Below are 10296 nucleotides of genomic sequence, written 5' to 3'. Positions count from 1 at the left end.
AAAAGCCATCTATGAAAAATCCACAGTCAACATTATATTCAATGATGAAAGACTGAAAGCTTTCCCTTTAGGGTCAGGAAGAAGGCAAGGATGCCCACTTTTATCACTTCCATTCAATGTAGCACTGGAAGTCCTAGCCAGAGCAAATAGGCAAGAAAAAGAAATAAAAGGCACCCAAATTGGAAAGGAAAAAGTAAAATTATCTCCATTCACAGATGTAGAGGAGGAAAAGATATCCTCTGACCCTTTTAGGATCCCTGGTCGCATCTGAAAATTAAATGGACAAAGATTAATAGGAGAAAAGCATACAAATATATTTTTTATGTGACATGAGAGCTTTCATAAGGAAATGAAGACCCAAAGAAATAGTTAAACCTGAGTATTTTTATGCTAGGTTTGATGAAGAGTGGACAGTTGTGAAGAAATATGATACGTTAAAGAGTATGAAGTAAGCGTAGTAAACTGAGGGAAACTTAGCAAAGCCTATTTGTCACTTTCTTCTTGGCATCCCTTTATCTTTGGAGATAAGGATGCTCTTTTCCTCTGAGTATGGGGAAGGCAACTCTCACATGCAAGTTTTATGATCTGTTTCAGGGGAGAAGGGTAGGGGGGAAGGTAAGAATAACCTTCCTGCTTCTTCCATTTTCTCAAACTCTTTTAGCTTAAAATATTCAATATGCCAAGGTGCCATATTTTGGGGTAGCATGTCTTCGACCTCATCACAGATGACATGATCTTATATGTTGAAAAGCCTAAAGATTTCACAAAAACTGTTAGTTAGAACTACTAAATGAATTCAGCAAAGCAGCAGCATGCAAAATCAACCTGCAAAAATCAGTTGCATTTCTATATACTAATAATAAACAATCTGAAAAGGAAATTATGAAAATAATTTCATTTACAATAACATCAAAAAGAAGAAAATATTTAGGAATTAATTTAACCAGTGAAGTGAAAGACTTGCACAATGAAAACTGTAAAACATTGCTCACAGAAATTAAAGAAGATATAAATAAATGGAAATACATCCCATGTTCATGGATTGGAAGATTTAATATTGTAAAGATGTCAATACTACCCAAAGTGATCTACAAGTTCAATGTAATTCCTACCAAAACCCCAATGATGTTTTTTTCTGAAATAGAAAAATCCATACTAAAATTCATGTGGAATCATAAAGTGCCCCAAATAGCCAAAACAATCTTGAAAAAGAACAAAGCTGGAAGACCTGCACTTCCTGATTTCAAAACTTACTATAAAACTACAGTAATCAAAACAGTGTGGCACTGGCATAAAGACAGTCACAGAGATCAATGAAATAGAATGAGAGCCCAGAAATAAATCCTTACATGTATGGTCACATAATTCTTGACAAGAGTCCCAAGACTATTTAATGGAGAAAGGACAATCTTTGCAACAATGGTGTTGGGAAAACTGGATATCCACATACAAAAGAATGGAGTTGGACCCTTACCTAACACCATACACAAAAAGTAACTCAAAATGGATCAAAGACTTAAATGCAAGACCTAAAACTATAACACTCTTGGAAGAAAACATAGGGCAAAGCTTCATGACATTGAATTTAGTAATGATTTCTTGAATATGACACGAAAAGCACAAGCAACAAAAGAAAAAAACAGGCAAATTGGGCTTCATAAAAATTAAAACATTTTCTGCATCAAAAGACAATATCAACAGAGTAAAAAGGCAACCCAAAGAATGGGGCAAAATATTTGCAAATCATATATCTGACAAGGGTTAATATCCAGAATATATAGAGGGCTCCTAAAACTCAACAACAAAAAAGCAAACAACCTAATTCAAAAATGGGCAAAGGACTTGAATAAACATTTTTCCAAAGAAGAAATACAAATGGCCAATAAGCACATGAAAAGATGCTCAGCATCACTAATCTTCAGAGAAATATAAATCAAAACTACAATAAGACACCACTTCATACCCGTTAGAACGGCTACTATCAAAAAGACAGAAAATACATGTTGGCGAGGATGTGGAGAAGTTGGAACACTTGTGTACTGTTGGTGGGAATGTAAAATGGTATAATTTTTGTGGAAAACAGTACAGCAATTCCTAAAAAAATTAAAAATAGAATTACCCTATTCAGCAATTCTACTTCTGGGTATATATATGCCCAAAAGAATTAAAAACAGTCTTGAAGAGAGATTTGTACATCCATGTTCATAACAGCATTATTCAAAATTGCTAAAACATGGAAGAAATCCAAGTGTCCACCCATGGATGAGTGGATAAGCAAAATGTGGTCTATACATACAATGGAATATTATTCAGCCTTAAAAAGGAAGGAAATTCTGATACATGCTACAACATGAATGAACCTTGTGGATACTATGCTAAGTAAAATTAAGCAGTCACAAAAAGACAAATACTGTACGATTCCACTTATATGAGGTACTTAGAGTATCTAAATCATAGAGACAGAAAATAGAATGGTGGTTGCCAGGGGCTGCGGGAAAAGGAAAATGGGGAGTTATTGTTTAATGTGTACAGAATTTCAGTTTTACAAGATGGAGTTATGGAGACGGATGGTGGTGATGGTTGCACAGCATTATGAACGCATTTAACACCACTGAACTGTACACTTCAAATGGTTAAGATGATAAATTTTACCTTAGGTGTGACTTACCACAATAAAAAAAAATTCACAGGTGATTTTCACGCCCTCCAAGGATTGAAACTATTAGATTTAGCTCTCATTGTCATACAGAGACACAAGGCTGTACACAAATAACTGAAATATAAAGCAGAAATTGATGTGCGCCTTAAGACGCACTGACAAAGTGTCAGAGGAGTTGAAACGAGGAAAATATTACTTCCTGTTTGAGAAATCAGGGAGAAGCCGTGGAGGAGTAAAGTGGAATCTGGAATTTGGACTAAAGGACCTGGTTTCCTGTCTCACCTCCACCACTTACTATGACACATGTGACACTGAATAAGCCTTAGAACTGCTAAGGCCCGTTTTCTCATATGTAAATGAGGCTCACATCTATGTCACGGGATTATCGTGAAGATTTTAAACACGTGGAAGCGCACAGAGTCATGCTGGAGCCAGAGCTGGCAATCAACACATGATAATAAAGACTGAACCTGAGCAGGCATTTAAGTTAGGACTTGAAGGATGGGCAGGATTTAAATATTCAGAGATGAGGGCGAAGGGAATTCCAGGTAGAAGAAAGAAAGAAGCGCTTTGGTGGGCTGCATGATTTTATAGCTATTTATATGCACGTACTATATGAAATATTTTGGAAGCTTTAAAGCCAAACCAGATATGGTTCTTGGGTTCAAGAAGCTATCAGCTACCTCAGTAACTCAGTTGTTAAACAAATATGGACACTTTTTCTTTTAGTAATGTTGCTTGTATTCCTATGCACTACATAGTTTAATAGGTGTTTTTCTATCTTAAAATACTTTGTATTATAAAAGTAATGGATGCTCATAAAAGTTCAAAGAGGAAAAAAATTATATAAAATAAAAATCACTCCTCCCACTTTCTCACTTCTAACCTCAGAAGTAACTGTGATTAACACTGTGGTACGTTTGCTTACAATGACTTTTTATGCACGTACAAACAACAAGATATATATATAACGAGATCTATAGATATAGCTCTCTCTCTCTATATATATGTACTTATAGTTAAGCGCTGCACAACAACCTTTCTGTCCATGACGGACTGCACATACAATGGTGGTCCCATAAGATTAGTACCATATAGCCCAGGTATGTAGTAGGCTATACCATCTAGGCTTGTGTAAGTGCACTCTATGATGTTCGCACAATGACAAAATCTAATGACACATTTCTCAGAACATATCCCTGTCATTAGGCAGTGCATGACTGTGTATCTATACACACTCTTTTTTGCCCCTCAAATAAAATCATACTTTACCTACTCTTCTGGAAATTGCTTTTTATCCACTTGAGTGTTAATATCTTTTTATGTCAATATATATAAAGAAACCTTATTCTTTGTAATATCATCACAGAATTCCATTTTATGGATGTTCCATCATTTTTTTAACCAGCTCCCTATTGATGAGCATTTGACTTATTTCCATTACAAATAATGCTGGAATGAATATCCTTATATACACACCTGTGTGCCCTGTGTGAATACGTGTTAGCGGAAATTCCTAGAGGTGGAACCCCCAAAAAAGTTTTACATTTCAATAGCTAATGTTGACTTGGTGTCTTAACGGAAAGAATAATTTATACTCCCAATAACAGAGCATGAGAGTTTCCCTTTTCTTACATGGTCATCAACCCTGGATTTTATTAAACAAATTTATCTACAATCAAATCGAGACAAAATGTGGTTGATTCTATTTATATTAAAAATTATTAATAAAGCTATAAAATTTATAAATAATCTTAGTATAAAGTATGAATAAAGTTCAGCATCTTTCTATATGCTTATTTCCATTTATATACTTTTGGGTGAATTAACTTTTCATATTCTTTACTCGTATTAAGAAATTATCCCTTTATGGGCCAGCCCCAGTGGCCTAGTGGTTAAGTTTGGCACACTTCCCTTTGGCAGCCCCAGGTTTGGTTCCCAGGTATGGACCTACACCACTCGTCTGTCAGTGGCCATGGTGTGCTGGCAGCTTACGTACAAAAAAGAGGAAGATTGGCAGTGGACGTTAGCTCAGGGCAAATCTTCCTCAGCAAAAAGGAAAAAAAAAATAAAAAGAAATTATCCCTTTATTTTGCAAGATTTTTTTCAGTTTGACTTTTTTTCTTTGACTATATGGTAATTTTTCCCCATGTACAAATATTTAAATTTTATGTAAATTTATTAATCTTTTAAGTTTTTTGAGTTCCCTCACTCCAGGATTAAAAAGCTATTTGATATAAATTTTTAATTCCTCTAATTGCAACATTCTTTTTAAATAATATTCATGACACACCAAAAACAGGGAAAAGTTTATAAATTTTCTTTTTTGATTATATCACATCAATTACAGTGAAAGTTAACCGGAATATGTTTTGTTTATATTCAGTTTCCCAAATCAAGAATTTGAATGAAAAATACTTAATTATTTAATATTTGAAATTCATTCTAGCATAACTGGCAACTGCTCTGATTTGAAGAAATGATGAAAAGTAAAATTTTAAAGAATGAATTTTTTCACAAATAGTTTCAAAAATCTTCGAGTCCTCTATTCCCTTGCACAAACTCTCATTTTCTAAAGCCTTGGTTTAAGTGTAGGTTATATTCTTGGCATTACAATAGCATTTTAATTGTCAACAAGCTGAGTACTAACACCCTTTCCTATTTTTGACAAACCTGAGGACATATTTCCTCATTCTATTCCTGTAAAGAAATTTATGTTCAACTGCTAAAACTTGCCTGCTAGGAAAACATATGCAACATATTTTACTCTCTGATGATACCATCTCATCTAACCTTGCCACAAATGCAATATGGTACATTGATTATCTCTGTTTCATCTGCTGTACTTTGTGTTTCCATTTCTGGAGCACTTACAGCACTGCTAAATTCACAATGTATCTAGATAAACTATTAATGCTTGTATCATCTGAAACCTTGAAACCAATAACTCTTATTTGCTGATCTAAGCTATGAGACTGCATTCTTTTTTATTTTCAATTCATGTACAAGAATTCAAATTCTTAAAAATGTATATTAAATGTAAAAAAAATTAACTGTAAGCAAAATATTAAATTCTTCTAGATTCCTGGATATTTTGTGTCCAAAGCTCTCAGAAATGGTGACCCAGCATGTTTCTTTGTCTTCCTGTTTTATGTGTCTGCCTGTTCACTTGTTCATCTGTTGATGATGCTTGCCTTCAGTAATGAGATGAATAATTAGAACAGGGGTTCTTCCAGGAAGTGGACTCCATGGCTAGGGGATCAATTTCTTATTGACACTTTAGAAAAATAAATTTTCATAGAAGAAACACATATTGATTAAATCAATTGTAATCTAATCATAGGGGTTTGTTGCTGGAGTACTTCTGGCACGGAGCTACGTCCAACTCAATGCAGATACTTCCAAATCTGTAGGGCTTAAATCCTGATTTCTCTTGGTATCCAATACCTGACACTCTTTTCCCTCAAGCAGGATTCATGTATGACGTTTATTCAATCAAAGACATGATTCTTCTCTGTCTTTCGCCATCACCCCAAATACTTGGCTGTCCCTACGAACTTGTCCCTGATGTTGCCACTAGTTCAATCCTCTTTCCACTCTCCAATTCTTCATCTAATCCTGCTGATAATTCAACTTCACTTCCTCAATGATGCTTTCTCTTACCTCCAGATTAGATCAGATTCCCTTGCAATATATGGTTAGGCTCGAGGTACTTTTTTTTCTTTTATTTCTCAGTTTGTAATTATATTTGTGTGGTTATTTGGAATGCCTGCCTCTCACATTCCACGAGAGATGGTTTCTGCACTGTTCACCATTTTATTCTCAGAGTCTGGCAATTAGGAGATACTCAAAAGTATTTGATGAGTGAATGAATGAATGAATGAATTCATGGCCAAGCTCAAATCCCATCCTCTTCAAAAATACATTCCTAACCTCTCCAGCCACAGCGATAAAGCCCTGCCCAAACTTGAGACAATTATTGTCGGTACCACTCATTTATCCCAGGGAACCACACATTCATAGAATTCAATAGGAGTTTAGAGGTAACAAGCTTTATCTTGTAAATACTGTAATTCATTGAAATAAAATTATTGCTTTTATTTTTGTGAATATCATCATTAGTGATGGGGAGTTTCCTTCTGAAATATCTTGAACTTTCCTTGGACCATTTGTATGTTTAGAAATTTTTCTGATGTTTAGCAAGAATCTACATTCTTATGATTTTCAAGACTAATTTGGTTCCTAAGCAGAAAAGAACAAGTGGATTCGTGTTTCTAATGAGGGCTCTTCAGACAATCCAAGATTGCTCTCTTGCTTAATCAAAACACAGCCCCTCCTTCAATTATTGCTTTTATGCTGTGCTTCCTAGCCTCTTTCATCATCCTGACTTATTCTCCTGTGAACTCATTCTAGTTTGTCAATGTCCTTCCTACAACAAAATTACCTTTGTTACCAGTAATTTTATCTTTTTAAAGTATGCTTAAGATGTCATAATGTCATAAGGCACAATGTCACAAGATAGTATAAGACTTAAAATTTCTACAAAGTCAGAAGTTACTCTTTCTAAGAATAAAACTGTGATAATTCTTGAAGTTTTCAAGTGCAGAAATTTGAAAAGGTAATTTTGATTAAGTAACAGATAGCTTTTTCTGGCAGCTGTCAACGGTTGTTGGAGAATCGCTTAGATCATGTGTCCAATTCTATACCTTAGAGTTTAAAATTATCTCATTTGTTCTGACCACTTGCTAGTTGAATTTCAAAAGGATTTAGACAAATAAAATACTGTGCTCGGTTCGGTGTGAGGAAAAGGTTTAGTCTCATAGCTATTACCTGAGAAGGAACTAAACCCAATGGTTAATAATAATCATCAGCTCTTTCCTGGGCTCCACGAAATGTTTTGATGTGGTTGGTACCAGTGTCTGATGAGGGAATCAGCCTTTATTTAAAAAACAATCATTAGTTTGAGTTGTCATTACAAACACTCCTAAATTACTGATAATATTCCTTATTACCAGGCAAGAATTGTCCTTTTCAATCCTTTATATGTAATTTATCCTCCAATCCAAAAATATTATAATAAATTGTATAGTTGCTGACAATAAAGTCTCAAAAGAAGGAAACAAGTGCTACAGAAGAAAAGGTAGCAAATAAAATACAATTATATAGAAATAAACTAGAAGAGGTGAGGGGACTTGAGCCTCGCCATTTCCGAAATGGTTTTACTCTCTAGCACATAGGTATGATCATTAAATGTTTGCCAAACGAATGAAAACATTCAAGCATTATGGATAATTCTACAGTGAGGACAATACATTATAAGCAAGGCAGTTGGCTTAACCAGAGTATCTGCTAACTTATTGTCAATTTCAATTTTTACTATATTTTCAATTTCAATATTTTTGAGAACTCAGTATGAGTTCAACATACCACTATAGTCATTAAAAAAAACTCCAACATCTTCCTAACATGGTGTAATTCAATCTCCTATAATGCAAATTTATACACTATAAGTTACTTCTTTTCTTTCTTTCTTCCTTCCATGTTTTCCTTCTTTTTTTATGGTGAAAAATTCACCTGGGCTATTTAGGTAATAGTGTTTTACAGTAGCCCATAAATGAGCTATTGGCCCTGGAGAGAGACAGCCATAACAACATGTTCAAGCAATGAAATGAACAAAAGAACCTTTGGAATGCACCCGGTTGTTCACAAATAGCAGGGTTTTTTTTAAAGACGCTAAAGAACTCCAATTTCTCTTTAAGGATTTTGTTGCTACCTTTCCTACAAAAATTACCCGCATTACTTCTGGACCTCTACTTTGAGAGCAGAGGAAGTCTCGCTGTATGGTACTAGCTCAGTAGCTCTAAAGCTTCCAGGTGCTTTCTTATCTGGACAGTATATCCTACCTACTGTAATTCCTGCATTGCTTGCACATTTGAACACATTCCATCCCTGGATTACAATATATATACAACATATATTCTTTACATAAACATTCAAGTGAAAAGGCATTCAAGGTCCACTTTTATATTTTATATAAATATATATTTTTATGTATTAAAAATATAAATATATCCTCTAAGCAATAATTGAAGTTTGAAAAATATCATATTTGCAATTTTCATACTTTCCAAAGCATATACTAATTTAAAATTATTTTTGGAGGATCTGTTATAGACCAAATAAGTACTTAGGATAACTTTTTAAAATTCTCTTCAAAAAGAAGGTAGGCGTTTTTGCTTAGGGTTTTGTTTGCCACCAATGAAAGCCCAGAAATAGTTACTAAGCCTATTCCGCTTTATTTATTACAATAAGGACAGGGTGATCATATCAATCCAGGTATCATTATAACTTCCAAACTCATTTTAGGTTCAAATCAAAAATTCTAAAGTAAAGCTGTTTTGATTTGAGATAAATCTAATACATTTGAAAATATCCATCGATTTATGTTTTTACAAGCAATTATTCAGAGTCCATTATCTGCTGTGCCCTGTTTTAGGCGCTGGAGTACAAAAATGAATACAATATAAAATTCTTACCTTTAGGAAGCTCACATTTTAGTGAGAGGTGTCAGTTTTTTTCTCCTTTGCAGGTTCTTAGTATATGGTTTTCATATACAGTTACAGAAATAGTATGTTACAGAACCTAAAGAAAAAAAGAAAGCATTCGTTGAAGACTTCAGAAGTGGGTTTGTCTTGTGTGTACTAGAAATTGGCTGTTGAATTAAATTAGCGTTTCAGAAATATCTATTTAAATCCATATTATTGACACTACAGTGAAAGCAGTGAAACTTGTCAGCAGATGATTAAGTTTTATGGCTGATGTTCACACTTTTGTAGCTTGGGACCAATATCAAGTTTCTGGGAAAAACATCCTTCCTCTCTCCCCACCCTCCCTCTATTATTAATTCAGGGTCTCAGCCTAGTGGTGTTAGGTGTGTTGTTGGAATAAAGGTGTATCACAATCATTCTTTTTTTTCATTTTTCATTTACCAATCTGAGAAGAGTTACCTGAGTTTTTCATTTTTTTTCCTCTCCTGGGACATGAAGCGTTTAGATTGTTGGCTTATTACATATTTCATAAGGGAAAGTCTGCACTTCACTGGCTACTTTTTCAGTTCCCAAGACCACCAGTGAGTGATATTATTTCTGGGTGAGTGGAACACCCTTTACAAGCAGCTGGAGGAGGTACGCACGTCCCTAGATTACTGGCTTTCCACTGACTGGTCTTTTAGGAACGCGACACTGTTCCCACGGAAATTAACCACCATTCAACTCGACAGGCTTGTAATCCTAAGGCCGAAGTGGAGGAAAAAGATTGGATTGTTATGGGTTGGGTTACTGCTCCAGGAGGCCAGGCGGGAGTTCGTGAATGGCTAGAGTGTCAAAATGGGACTTTATTAAACGACTCATTAAAGCGGCACGAAAAATAAACCTCTGCTGGCCCCAGAGGATTTAAGAAAAAAAGCTTCAAAAGCAAAATTTAGGAAACGTGGCACACGTATAAATTCAGTCTGGGTGCTTGCAAGACTACCTCGCCTGTCACCTCAGGCCAGAAACTGGGCACAGGTGTGAGAATTTTGCAGAAAACAGCTTTCAAAAGTGTGTTCTCAACGCGAAAGGGTGCGCCCTGAGAACTTC

The sequence above is a fragment of the Equus asinus genome, chromosome 22, assembly GCF_041296235.1.
Source record: "Equus asinus isolate D_3611 breed Donkey chromosome 22, EquAss-T2T_v2, whole genome shotgun sequence".
Lineage (NCBI taxonomy): Eukaryota > Metazoa > Chordata > Mammalia > Perissodactyla > Equidae > Equus > Equus asinus.
Note: the sequence above shows the minus strand (reverse complement) of the source record.